At 35.9% G+C, this 13,861-nt stretch overlaps 1 protein-coding gene across 1 annotated transcript in view; it reads right to left on the bottom strand.

Annotated features, from left to right (window-relative positions):
* Positions 1 to 13,861, bottom strand: part of ANGPT1 (angiopoietin 1) — a 171,573-nt gene that overhangs the window by 14,146 nt on the left and 143,566 nt on the right. The gene's annotated exons all lie outside the window — the stretch shown is intronic.

Here is a 13,861-nt window from a genome sequence, read left to right as displayed (position 1 = left end):
TTATGAGTCACTGGTTGTTGTCACTGCCTCTTCATTGTAATTTTATCCAATGACTTAGGATGAATAAAAAAGTAAATCCCTTTACCAGAGTGCGATTCCTCTGTTTGTTTAGATGGAAGACAGGTACTTCACTGCAAAGTGGTCACAGTGTTAGCAGCATGAGTAGAGCATCCCTAACCCATTCTTACCTACACAGTAGCAGGTAAGCCATTGACATTTTTCTGAGATGAAGCGGAGAGTCAGTCCCCAGACTGAGATTTAGATAAAACCAGTTCTCCCACAGAACTTTGGGTTTGGAGCTCTGCTTATGAGAGGGAGAAGGGGCACATAGGCACCATATGGCAGCTTTCCTTAATCAAGTGCATGTCTGATAATTTATTTTTTCTTAAATGCATTTGTGGGATATTAGATCCAAACAAAGCCAATCTCATTAAACTTGTCATGGAAACTCGTTACAGAAAAGCCTCCTCTGGATAACCCAGTGAAGTTACTAAGCCCTCTCAAGATGTGAAGGCACAGAACTAGCACTTGGAGCTCTAGGGAGTCTGAGATTCACACTTTCAGACTGACTTAAACTTCACCTAATTTTCAGCTAAATTATTCCCATATATCCTTTCTCCATCTTTAAAAATAGAGACAATAGATACTAAGCATGAACATATTAACATAAAAATTAATTAAGAAAAGAGAACTGTCAGGGCTATCCTTCCAAAGTAGTTATGCCTTCATTTGATTTTAATGTTGCATGTCACCTGATCTGAGTGTGATGATTAAACACTTTTGGACTTAATCCTTAAAGTAAATTTTATATATAGATAAGTACACACATATACACATATAAAAATTATTGGATTAAATATAAATACCATGGATAGTCAAATACCTTTGGATAGCACAAAATGGATAAGGCAAAGTGTGAGCCTCAATAAAAGATCATGAAGATTCTTAGAAATTTAACATGGAACAACCCAGGGACTGGAATCAGGAAGGTCATTGTATTATGTTATTGTCCAATCACAGTGGCAATTAGCCCATAATTACAATGTTACTCTATCAAAGGATGCTTGTTTTTTACAAGATTACTCTAAGATCTGTCTTTGCTCATGTTCATTTCTTTGTTTGGTACAAATGAAAGACTGGAATTGATCCCATCTTCATTCATTGGACTTTTGCCTTGTTTTGCAAGCTGTGCCTAAATTTTGCAGAACAAAATAAACTTCCCTGAGGTTGTGTTGATAGAAAAATTACTTTGTCACATGATGTCTACAATCTGATTTTAAATAACCATACATCCTCACTATATCAGCAACACCAAAGCTCACAGAAGTCTCATAAAGTCAGTATAAAAAGCAAATGTTGTTTACTTAAGTCAAAAAGACAATGCTAGCCAGATCTTTTTATTAACAATCAACACTATGAAACCCACTTAGTGCAATAAAGAAATTCATACAATGTAAGAAAACAATAAAGAAATTAATAATACTTGAGCAACGTTTTTCCCAAAGGGGTAGGGCATTAGGATTACTTACAAGCTCATACTCTTGCCCTGAGATTTTATAAACATTCCACTCAGCACGGATTTAGATCTTGTCAGTTATGTTTGACTTTCCCTCAACACCATTTGTCTAGTAGGTCTCCAGTGACTTTAAAAGGATAAAGCTTAGCTTAGCTCTAAACTCTAGCAGGCTTACCATGTTGCAGCAGTGTACAGATGAACCATAGGGTGAAACAGTAATTCTCTTGCTTTGGGCTTTTCTCCCTGAATTGTTATTGCCCAATAGTTAGGAAAAAATGATACTGCAAAGTTGACACTACTTCAGGCCAGAATCAGGCGTCAATCAAATGCCAAAATCAGTCCTGAAGGTCCGTTCTCTTTCTGAGCTTCAGTTCAAACTATATGGGTCTGAACTAGCCTGTTTTGAGATAACAAGTCTGCATAGCACTAGGGCAACATATGAGCCTGCTAGCTCCCAGGCAACAGTAGATATCCTACCACTTAGACTTAGTTAATTTTTAGTATTCTCAGATTTAGATTGGTAGGACTGAACCTTCAAAATAAACTGTGAATAACTAGCAGGACAAAATTTCCCTCCCTTAGAAAGGATGGCGATTCAGGGTGGAGTTCCTCTTGGTTGCTCTTGAAGGGAACAAAGGAAAAGAAGTTAAAAATGAAAAGCAACTCAGTTCAGTCAAAAGTCAAGGAGTAGTTTCAGGACTGCATCTCCAGTCTCCCCATTTGATCAGCAGGAAAATCCTGAAGATCAAGGAAAGCAGTGTAAACACTGCTCAAATTTACAAATTAGGTGGGAAAAGCAAGTTCATGCTCAAATAAGCAAGAACAAGTCTACTTTATCTGTATACAGTGGAATTAAAATAGCAACAAATAAGCATGAGCAAGTAAACCAGGAGTAAGTAAGAGAGAAATACTGCATGTGTATATTAAGTTTTGAGGACTTCTGATGACATTTTTATGAAATTCTAAAATCACTGTGAGGAACATAGCAGCTGATAGCATTCATTTAGAGACTAGTAGTCTTTCCTAGTTAATGCACTTAAGAAGAAACAGCACATTTAAAAAGAAATTGTAACTGTTACCTCTTATCTAGCATGAGTGTTAGAAATTCCCTCTGCATTTATTCCATGTGATACTATAGCAATGGCAGCTTGGGATCTATACACACAGATGATGAGGAAGAACTCTCTTAAGCATGTTTTGCTTTTCACCATTCCTACTGTGTGACGCAGCTTGACTATCTTCAGTCCCTTGAAACCAAAACAAGGTATATTGTGTGGAAAAAAATAGTTCTAAAAATATTGCATAAACAACTGCAGGGCAGCCTGAAAAGCCATTTCAAATTTACACCAGAAATTTTTCCTTTTGAAGTGATTTGATCACCTGGAATTCTTCTTTCAAATACATACAGCTTAGCTGTGTTCACACCAAATTTGATGAGTTTAAGATGAGTCTGGGATAATTTCAAATAAATTACAAAAATGTCTGTATATTTCTGCAACATGCAGTTATGAAGACTGCAACATACAGAACTACTTATTAAAAAAATCTAGGAAATAAATACAGTCATAAATCCATGTGAAAAAGTTGTGTTACATATTATTAAAAGTGTGGGAAATGGTTTCTGCTTCAGTGCTTGCATACAGAGCACCTGACCTTAGAATTTTTATTTATTTATTTATTTATTTACTTTCACTAGAACTAGTGAGAGGTCTGTAGGCTCCCAGAATTTAATGTTCGCTACTTCTTTCTCTAAATAATGACTGTCAGAGTTAGTAGAGACCACTCAATCCTTCATTTAAAGAAATAAGTAATGTATACTTTGTCTGTAAATAATATATTAGTTTACTGCAAACATTAACAGCATTAAGAGATGTAGAGTACCATCTCAACTACCTCAGTGTGCATGGTCATAAGTATTTTATTAATGTAAGATAAGATCAAATTTCAATGTTGCCACAGTACTAAAACTTTTAGCACAAATCTCCATGACTGGAATTCATAAACGTGAGTAATGGCCTAAGATTCTTAACCATTAAATAGAGAGAAACAGGAGTCTTGAAGTAGAATTTAAAAGATTCAGCATGATGAATGGAGAGGGACACATCAAAGCTTGCCTTTGGGATATACTGTAGAGGGATGCATCCAAATTCCCACCTCCCATATTTCTCTCTCTGCAGGCTAAAATGTCTCTCTCTGCTGCCAGCTCATTCCACATGACTAGCAGAATGAAATTCCAAATTCTGATCCCTCCTCAAAGGAGGGGTTATTGGGTTATTAATTTTGATGGAACGGGTCATTGAATAAAACGTATGTATGGGCATCAGAATCCTATACCCAGAATTTCCTATTCTGAGCCCTCTCCTCACTGGGTTTTCCATTTTTTCCTAACTTCATATCATGGCTTGAGCTCAGAGGGCAACTGAGCACCACACAGCTGCTCACTTCCCCCTTCCCTCAGTGCTGGGAAGGAGAAAATAAAGCAAAAGTCATGGTTCTCCTTTCACAGGAGACAGTCCTCCATGAACTTTTTCCAGTGTGATTCACTTGCATGGGCCACAGTGTTTCCCAAGCTGTTATGGCATGGGTCACCTCAACATGTTGCAATCCTCCCAACACCAGACTACAACAGTGGGTGTTTCTTCTTCCCTCAGAGTCCCGGTCTTCTTCAGGGACAGCCACCTGCTCTGGTGTGGGGTCCTCCACAGGCTTCAGGTCAGCATCTGCTCTGCTGTGGACCTCCATGGGCTGCAGGGGTGGGGTGGCCCTGCCATCTTACCATGGGCTGCAGAGGGGGACCTCTGCACCAACACACCTTCATCCTTCTTTTTTCCAGTGACCTCAGTGTTTGTATAGATGTCACAACTCCCACTCCTCCTCCCAGGTTCCCCTTCTTAAATACATTATCACAAAGGTGCAGCCACCATTGCTAATTGGCTTGGTCTTGGCCAGAGGAGGGTCTGGACTGGAGCCAGGGGAGCTTCGAGAAATTTCTCACAGGTGCCACTACTGTAGCATCACCCCTGCTACCAAAAACCCTCGCCACACACACAAACACAGCACACTTCAATAGGAGTGGAGGGCACCTAAATCTCAGCCCTTCTTCTAACCTGCTGGTCAACTCACACCCGGTGTGTGGGAATACTTCTACACAGATAAGTGTGGACAAATATAAGTTCATGTTGACTGACCTCTACGTGAGACACGTGAAAGGCATTTTTGTTTTTAAGACTTATATGACTGACATCATTTTATCCTTTAGTTTTGAAATGTCTGAGGTTGAGGAAGGATTTAACCTCCATCTTCTATCTCGTTCACACTTGCATCTACGTTTTAAATAGCTTCAGTTTGTAAATTTAGCCCACTCTTAAAGATGCTGAATTTGGTGGAGTTTTATAAATTGCTGTATTAGTCAACTAAATTCCATTTATAATGATATTTAGGTGATTAAGTCCCTTTGTGAATCAAAGTCCATTGGTTTGCAACCATTTAGGAGGACCCGGTAAGAGATTATCCTTAGGTTACTCTTTTAATTCTAGACATTAATTACAACAATATTATAACACCATCCCCCCCCACCCCCCCCACCCCCCAGAACCAGAAACCAACACAGAACACCCTCAATAGCAGATTTATTGTAAGTTCATATTTTTTTCTCAAAGATGCTTTGCTTAATTATTTGGGGATCACTAATAATTTGTTTATCAATTAATAAATCATAATGTTTATGGAAGTAATATTAAATGTTGTTGGCTGCTTGTAAAGTTTCCCAATGTGCCTTTTCCTGAACATATTACAAAATTGTATGAAGTCTCTCAATTGTAACAGTTATCCCTGAATAGCAAAAGCACCTCTGTGATAAAGACATCTTCCAAATATTTAATGATAGATAATGTGTTGTGAACCGGAAACAAAATCTAAATAATCACACTAGAGAAAAACTGCTGTCACTGAGGTTGAAGATAAAATGTCTGCCAAAATCCTGTTAAACATGGAAATAAATATGATGTGGTAACTATTAGGAAGTCAAACCCTGGTATTCAACTTTTCATCATTTAATACTCCCACTAAAAGATAAAAAGAAACATCTCTTGTGTGTGTTAATTTGCAAATTTAGGGGAAAGACCATCTCCTTGTTGAAGCTAGAGCATGCGACTTCTGTGGTGATCAAAGAGATCCCTGTGAGTTTGAACTGCTCTGGGTTGCAGAGTAGAAGGCATCATAGTCAGTGTCTTTGTCCTTCAGATTACAGCTAGATTGTCTGGGCACCCATTTGCATCCTTTTTCTATGTTAGGCGATAAAGCTTCTTCTTAAACATAACATAATTTTTCATAGAAAAATGTTTAATTTAGGTTTTATTAAGGCAGTGCATACTCTCCTTATGAAAACAAACAAAATGGAAACAAACCCTAATAATTAATCATAAATTAAGGTTGATTAACTAACAACACCAGATGAGGTAAGTGATCATTAGAAGTAAATTAAAAGCTACTCTCAAAGAAAGGAAAATACTTTGGAGAAAATGAAGAAACCAGATAGGGTGGAAGATGACAAAAACTTCTTTAGTCACCACTACTTTCACAAAATTTTGAGCTGTTGTTAACCTATTTATCTGAGTTGCAAGAGCAACTCACTGCCTTTATTGCTACCTGTCCTTAAAGGACTGCCATGAAAACACCAAAGAAAATAAGAAAGGGAATGTCACAGCTGTCTGACTGGAGAAAACCAGCAATATTAACCATAAAAACCTAACTATACTAAATTTTTCCCACTCCTATCTTTAGTCCAAACTTGAGAAACAGTATATATGTAAATTTATGGACTCTTTATTTAACTTTATTGTATTCCTAATAGAGTTTGTAACTCTGCAAACAGTAGGCATGATGGTTCTGCAAACTGTCGAAAACCTGAATAATGCAGTAAGTAGCTCTGACAACTTGAACAGACTTTTAATTTGGCTCTTAATATTCTTGCTGCCAGCACATGAATATAATTTCCTCCCACAATTCCTTAAGAAAAGTGTAAGACAAGATGACCTCTGTATTTCTCCTCTGCTGCTCTGTAGCAATGACTCACTATTGTAATTATTAAGTTTGACATTACTGCAACTCCTTGCCCATTCTCCTGTTGAGACAAGTGAAATGTGCCAGACAACAAAATATTAATTCAATATATCCAGAGTAAGAACACATATATTCTAATTTTAAAGATAGAATGGTAATATAAAATACAACAGTAAATGGAATTGTTCAGTTTTCCTTTAGAATTGTTTCAGTACAGCCTGTCCATAGGACAACACACACTACAGGGTAGAGAGATCCTTCCCTGGGACTGCACACTGTTATCAGACAAGCTTGTTTTCTCTCTGAAGAGCTTGTGCTAATTTTAGCTTGTGTTTGAGTCATGCACACCTGACAGGTCAAATGAGAGAAATATGCATATTCTGGAGAGTGAACAAGCAAACATAACCTAGCCATGAATAAGAAACACAGCAAACTATACAGTAATCTAGTGAGCTTGCTGTTGTACTGAATGTGAATTTATACAAATACTACAACAAATTTGCTTTTTCTATTTATTTCTTTAATAACTGACTGAAGAGCTGTACTCATTGAGAACAGGTATACTGAGCAGGGATAACTGAAAGACATCCAGATTTACTGTTAGAGAAATTTTTCCTACCATAAGGCAAACAGCCTGTCATACCACTGTATGCAGACAAATGGTGCTTTGTCACAGCTCACAAAAAATATTTCAAAATATGTTTATTCTGGACAGTGAACAAGCAAGCATATGCTTCTACTACTTGAAATACATGCTACAGAAGCCACAGAAAGAGTCACCGCAGCAGTGTGAGCTGCTAGGTTTGCAGCTGATGTCAGTAACATAGTGGTGATAGAGAGGAAACATACGGCAACACTGGTATTTACTGCTAACAGGGACAGAAACACATTTAAAGCCTACTATCACAATGATGTGTTGAACAGAAACAACTCCCTCTAATCTCTCACCAAACACAGCACAGAAGAGATACATTAATCTGATGCTACCATTTTCTGTTAAAATAGATTTTCAACACAATACTTATTAAAACAAAATCACCCACCATTTTTTTTTCTCATGGAAATCTGAAATAAAACTTGTCAGTTATTAGATTTATTACTTTTTATATTAGTGAAAAGTCAAAATCTTGTTACAGAAAAAAATCCAAAACTCACTATCCCACCAGATATATAAATGCTAAGATTTCCTGTTGCTACAGAAATGACCACTTCTGTCCTGATTCATGGCTGTATAATACATACATTAATTTAGAAAGTATAGGGATATATTAATTTCAAACTTGAAATAACTAGAGATGATCAATGTTTTAGACAGACATATAAACACTGAATGTATACTGAGATGATAATGCAAATTGTTTTGATAGCATTGAAGATGGATGAACTTCTTAAAAAATAAAATACAAAGTTAGAACTTATCTGAACATTTGCCCATGACACAAGCAAAGCCAAGGTTAGAAAAATTTGGTTAACTTAAAATGTAACTTAAAATGTAGAAATATTTTTCTCCCTACTCAACTGCACTTCCCTGGTTTGGCTGAAGCAAACAGCAGAAAAGCCAAAATTGATTCTCAAGAGATTATTCAGCACAGAAATACAGGGACCCTCCAGAGAAACTCATATTTTAAAGGTTTCTAAGGTTTGTATAAGTAATCAGTCCTCCTGCTGCTTATCTTTACTGAATTGCTGAACCTTGTGATGTTTGTGTATTTTTATTTAAGGATCTGTTTTTCAGTCATTGAAGCTAGTGGAAAAGTTCAGTGAACATTGGTTTGAAATTTTATTTATCTGTAAATTGGTTAATCCTATTTGAAAATCCAGCAAAAAAGACCCATACAGCTCCAGTAAAATTTAAACTTAATAATTCTTCCAAAGCATGCTTGAAGTTCCAAAAGTCTCATAAATATAGTTTGTTGAAATCCATGCAGATCTATATTATAATAGTGGATTTCATAAATCTATGCTTTAGTTGTACTGAGGGTGACATTAATTACCCACTGTCATCCACATAGGTTGTACATTATCCTAATTAACTGTTTTAGATAAAATAGAAATGGAAAACTTCACGTATCAGCATGCTGTTAGTGCTAAGTTTTATTCTGATGACTACTGTAGAGATACTAACTTCCTGTTACCCCACAGTGTCATTGAAAAATATCATTTACAGGCCATGGTAAAATATTTATCACACATTTTACTTAATTGAAAGTAATTAATCATAAGTAACTGTAAAAGTTACAAATATCATAGATAGACCTATATTAAAAATGTATATAAATCTTACTGAGATATGTTGGTGTTTGGAAATTAATGTGTTTAAAGAGTATATAATCAATCTGTGTTTGTGGGGAATGTTAGAGTTTTGATTTTTTTTTGTGGGGTTTTTGCTTGTTTTTTTTCTTTGTAAAGTGTGCTGGAATTATGGCTGAAATTAGCTATAGTTGTGCTATAAGAAGGTTAAATATCACAAGTCCATCTCTACTGTTTAATTTTGCTAATTAAAACTGCTATGTTGTATGTTATTGTTTGCAATTAAAAGAAATCTGTGAAGATGCTGCTTAAATGTCTCATTTCCATTTACAGGGATGATAAAGAAAATATAGTTAATTTCATTTTCTTTCTTTCCCAGTATTTTCCTGAAGCTGAAATATCAGTAAAACCTACTTAAGGATGACTGTTATTAATCCATAAATATCCTTTTACGAAATAGAGTTTAAAAGTCCTAAACCCCCAACATTTTCAGAAAAAAACCCATTATCTGTGCACTCAACAATTACATATTCTCACTGTTTTCAGATTCACTGGAATAATAAACTGCTATGTTTATTACAAGAAAATTCAGAACTTTATTCATATGTAAGCTTTTTCTTATTAGTAAGTCAGTGTCACTGAACTGGATGAGTTTTGTACATGCCTAATTCTTGAGGTTCCACAGATTATGTAGGTATTTTATTTTATTTTTGAAATTAACAAACAATATATATAACTTTCTAAGTAGAGATAGCTTCTTATTTTACCTGGATACTGGACCCTCACTGTTTTCTTAATTGTGGAACTTCAATCAAATGTTTGTACAGTTTAGAAGAAAACTGTAGTCTACCTGAAACACACCATTATGCCAAGGATTCAGACTACCTTTCAGAGCAGGAATTGATACGATATTTTAATTGGTATTGGCCCCTTCTTTAATATTAGACTCTTTCTCTAAAATTCCATCATCATGATAACATCTCGGGTCACAAATCAGGCAGTGAGATAACTACAAACTATTCAGTTTGTTATGAGAGCAAGTGGTAAAAATCAGGCATGAGAGGAGCAGAAAAATAAGAGCAAAACCAGGGACCAGCACTGAGATGATGTCTTTAGGTTCCAAAGATTTTGCATAAAGCAAAATGGGACAATGTTCTTGAAATAAGCTGATATAAAAATGTCACTGAAGCTGAAGTACCTCCTATAAGGAGACAGTCCTTGTGATTCACTTTATGGAAATATTTACACTTCTACACAGTGAAAGTAAAATGTTGTCATTCTGTTCAATAATCATGCCTGCTTCACACAGGCTTATATTGCTTGAAGTTGTGTGTAATGGCTAAGGCTGTTGGCTAAAAAAGCAATGAGAAGCACACTAGCTCACAGAATTCCTGACTTGCAATATGAGTACTGAACTTTCTTTGTTTCTCTCAAATTGAATGTTGAATGAGGTGTAACCTGTAATCACCAGTAAGAAATTATTTAAATACTGTATTGGACATAACATCTAGATTGAATAACATTTTCCCCCATGTTTCCACTGGCACAATAGTTAGTTGAAACTGTGTAGGGTATCTTTAAAATATCTATGTTTTTTTCTCCTTGTGAAAATATATGTAAGGAAATGAATCATTATTGATAGAAGTGGAAATAGTCTGCAATTATTTTTTCATCAATTTTTTTGATTGTTTATACTTTATTCTGTACTAGCAGTGCAATCTTCCCTTACAATTGTGCTCCTTTGGGCATTTGCAGATTCTGTTATTGAATTTTTTCCAGTGTTAATGACCTAATGACCCTCTCAAATCATACTACAGCATTGCTATAATGTGGCTGGAATGGAATGAGTTTGCAGCTGCCAACAGACAACGATTTAAAGAAATAACTTAATGAATAACACATTAAAATAAATATTTTGGATTCTGCGTGAGATTTTCAAGATTTATGATGGGATTTGTGTCAAGAGATGTGTGCTTCCCGCTGGGTGAATCCCAGAGGAAAATGCTGGGATGTTTTGGGGGGGTGCTATTTTCAAATCAAAATGTTAATCAGGATTCCCATGAATTTACCTATGTTTGAACCTGTTCAGTCCTGATCAATAAACCAGTTCACAATTTATGAATTTCTACTGATTAGATGAATGGGCTTAATCTGGTGGCTGTGTACTCAGACTCATGACATCAGTAAACAGTAAAGGATGTTGAAGAATCCCTTGGTGGAGATGACATGAAATGCAATAACTTCCAAATATGGAAACAACATAGTATTAATGACGATGTAGTTGTCATGATCTCTTTCTGACCATAATATTTTTTTTTTTTTTTTTTTTTACATTTTGATGTCATCTTAAAGAGTGTGCACTGGTAATGAAACAAGAATGACTTGACTTTCAGTGACAGCTCTGGTGGCCCTGCCTCAGCAAAGTACTTAGTATGTGCTTAAAATAAAAATAAATTTCCTAAGTGCATTGCTGAATAAGGGCCTAAGTACACTTCAAAAAAAAAAAAATGAGAGGAGGGGAAAGAAGAAAAAAGTGAGGAAGAGAAAGGAAAGGCTTCTCTTATTCATATAGTATCATTCACACTAGCAATATGACAATTAGTTTTTTGATTAAAGGTTTATGGTATTGAAAACAGGATGTAGAATGAAAATGCTTATAGACTCAAGCATGTTCCACCTTCAGTCTGAATAATATCCAACAGGTGTGGCTTGATCCCTTTACTCATTAGTGTCTGTATTGTACAACATGTTATGCTCATCCTCTGGTCTTTATCTCCTTTATAATACAAAGGTTGGGCTTTCATTATAGGGGCAAGTATCCACAAAAAGGTAACAAATTTTAAAAGTGATTGATGCACAGAGAGTTTCTGTGAAATGTTTATAGTATTTGAAAAATAAATATTGGCTTCACTGTTTGCTTGGTTTTCTTAATGCAAAATTAAGTTTAAAAAATGCCAAAATGAGTTATGTGGCACTAAGACCTCTGTAGAAAAATATAAACAGACTGTTAAAACATATTTCAACTCCCTTGGCGTCATTTGTGGCCGATAAAAAGTCATATATGAGTGAAAGGTTCACTGACTGTCACACATTTATGATCCAAGTCCTTTGCTGGTGCCACACTGACCAGGCTAACAGGGATCAGCATGTCTTACATGCTTTTTTTCCCCCTAAAAAACCCAGGTCATGACCTTATAAGAGCTGTGATTCACAGTAATGACTTCTTTGGTTCAAATGGCATTGAGATTGGTACAAAGAGGTTTTACTTCAGTGCAACTAAATTATAATGTTAAATAAGAGAAAACAGAACACAAACGGTGCGCATACACTTGGGCCAAGTGTAGTGAGCTGTTCCAGCACTGATTTAAAATTGAAAACATATCAGCCTCTAGTATCTGATGAAACAGAAAACTGGACACTAGACTCTGTATGGCACCAGGCATTCATTTGTCTTTTTCTAGTTAGGCTTCTACTGTTATTGAGTACCTCTTTCTTCCATGATAATAAAGGTTTATTTAAACTTTGCAGACCAACCAAACAATAAAAAGTACACTGCGTTAGATAGCACAATATTTCTGTGCTCTGCTGTTCAAAGTTGTTATCTGTTTGTAGGTTTACATAAATCAGTAGTTCTTTAGACATGGTGTATACCTCTGCTTTGTGTTTTAACTCATTTGCTATATTGTTGCTGTGGACCAAATAATGAATAATATCACTTTTTATTATCATTACTTTAGAGACAGGCACAGCAAATTCAAGTATGTTTCCATTTGATAGGGAAAAAACCAAAAACAACAACAAAAGAACCACAAAATCTTAAAGACTGATGCAACGATTTACTCTGGAAAAATCTCGGATGATCCCTTTCCCAAATTCTCTCCAAGTCTCACAGGTACACTTGACTTTTTGACTCATGAAAGAAGCAAACTCACAGAAAATATCACACCGCTTTGCTGGTATTATCCTGAAAAGATAGTGAATCAGTGCAGAAAATGTTCTCAGAATCAGGCTCTAGAAACACTTGCCAGTAGAGCTGTTAATGATAAAAAGGGGGAAAAAAACCCTGGACTTGGTGGGCTGGGCAGTTGGTAACAGACTTCAGAGACTTTAACCACGAACATACTAGATTAAATAAGGGTCACTCTAAGAATTTCTGCATGTGTTTTTTTGCAGGCAGATGAAAGCTCGTTCTGTCAGGTCTCTGAGCAGACATGAGCTCATTCTGCCCACACTCCATCCTGGCTGGAAGCTGTACTGTCACAATAAGCGTGACACTGAGCCTACTCAAGGGCAGGATATATTAGCTTGGGCTTGATGCCACATTGACAGGTCTACCAAGCTTCTGTTTAGCTCAGAAAGTGGGCAGAGAGTCAACAGCTATGTGGGCACAGACAGTTCACATCTCTTTGTTAGAAACTGTACAGAGGGGGCCTCCAGTTCCCATTCTTCTTTACTTCTGCATTGTGGAGAACTTAAGTTTGAATTTTTGGCAAATGGTGAAAATTGTGGACATTTTGGAAAAGTTTCCAAGCAGCATTATATTTTTATCTGGAGATATTGTCACTAATGCTAAATAAATTCATCATAATCTTGTAAACACTTAGTGGTCAAGTTCACCGTGATGGAGATCTTGGTCGCTCACAGGAAAAATATAATTTTTCTATTTGAAATCAGAGACACATCTCATTCTTTGCATCCACATTTCAGCCTTTTCTGGACTGGTATTTAGAAGTGTCAGCTTCTTCAGTTTTGATCCAGGTTATGACAAGAATAACGTTCAGGTTAAATATTTTGAGCTGGAACTGAATTTGGATCCTGAAAATGTACTCCACTTCCCAGCATTCACAGATAATAGTGAGGAGAATGATACAACCATGGAACCTGCATTAAAGAAACTATTCTAATACAGAGATATTTTGTAATCCTGAATTTTACTGAGATATTTCTTCTTATTCTGCATTTTACTTTTGTATTAGTCTCTCATAGTCTTTTACTGTTTGCATCCTTAAACATATAGATTCATTATGTTGCAAT

This window comes from Strix aluco, chromosome 1 (genome assembly GCF_031877795.1).
Source record: "Strix aluco isolate bStrAlu1 chromosome 1, bStrAlu1.hap1, whole genome shotgun sequence".
In the NCBI taxonomy this organism is placed as follows: Eukaryota; Metazoa; Chordata; class Aves; order Strigiformes; family Strigidae; genus Strix; species Strix aluco.
The sequence above is the reverse complement of the archived record's forward strand: the minus strand, read 5'-3'. Positions and strand labels throughout refer to the sequence as shown.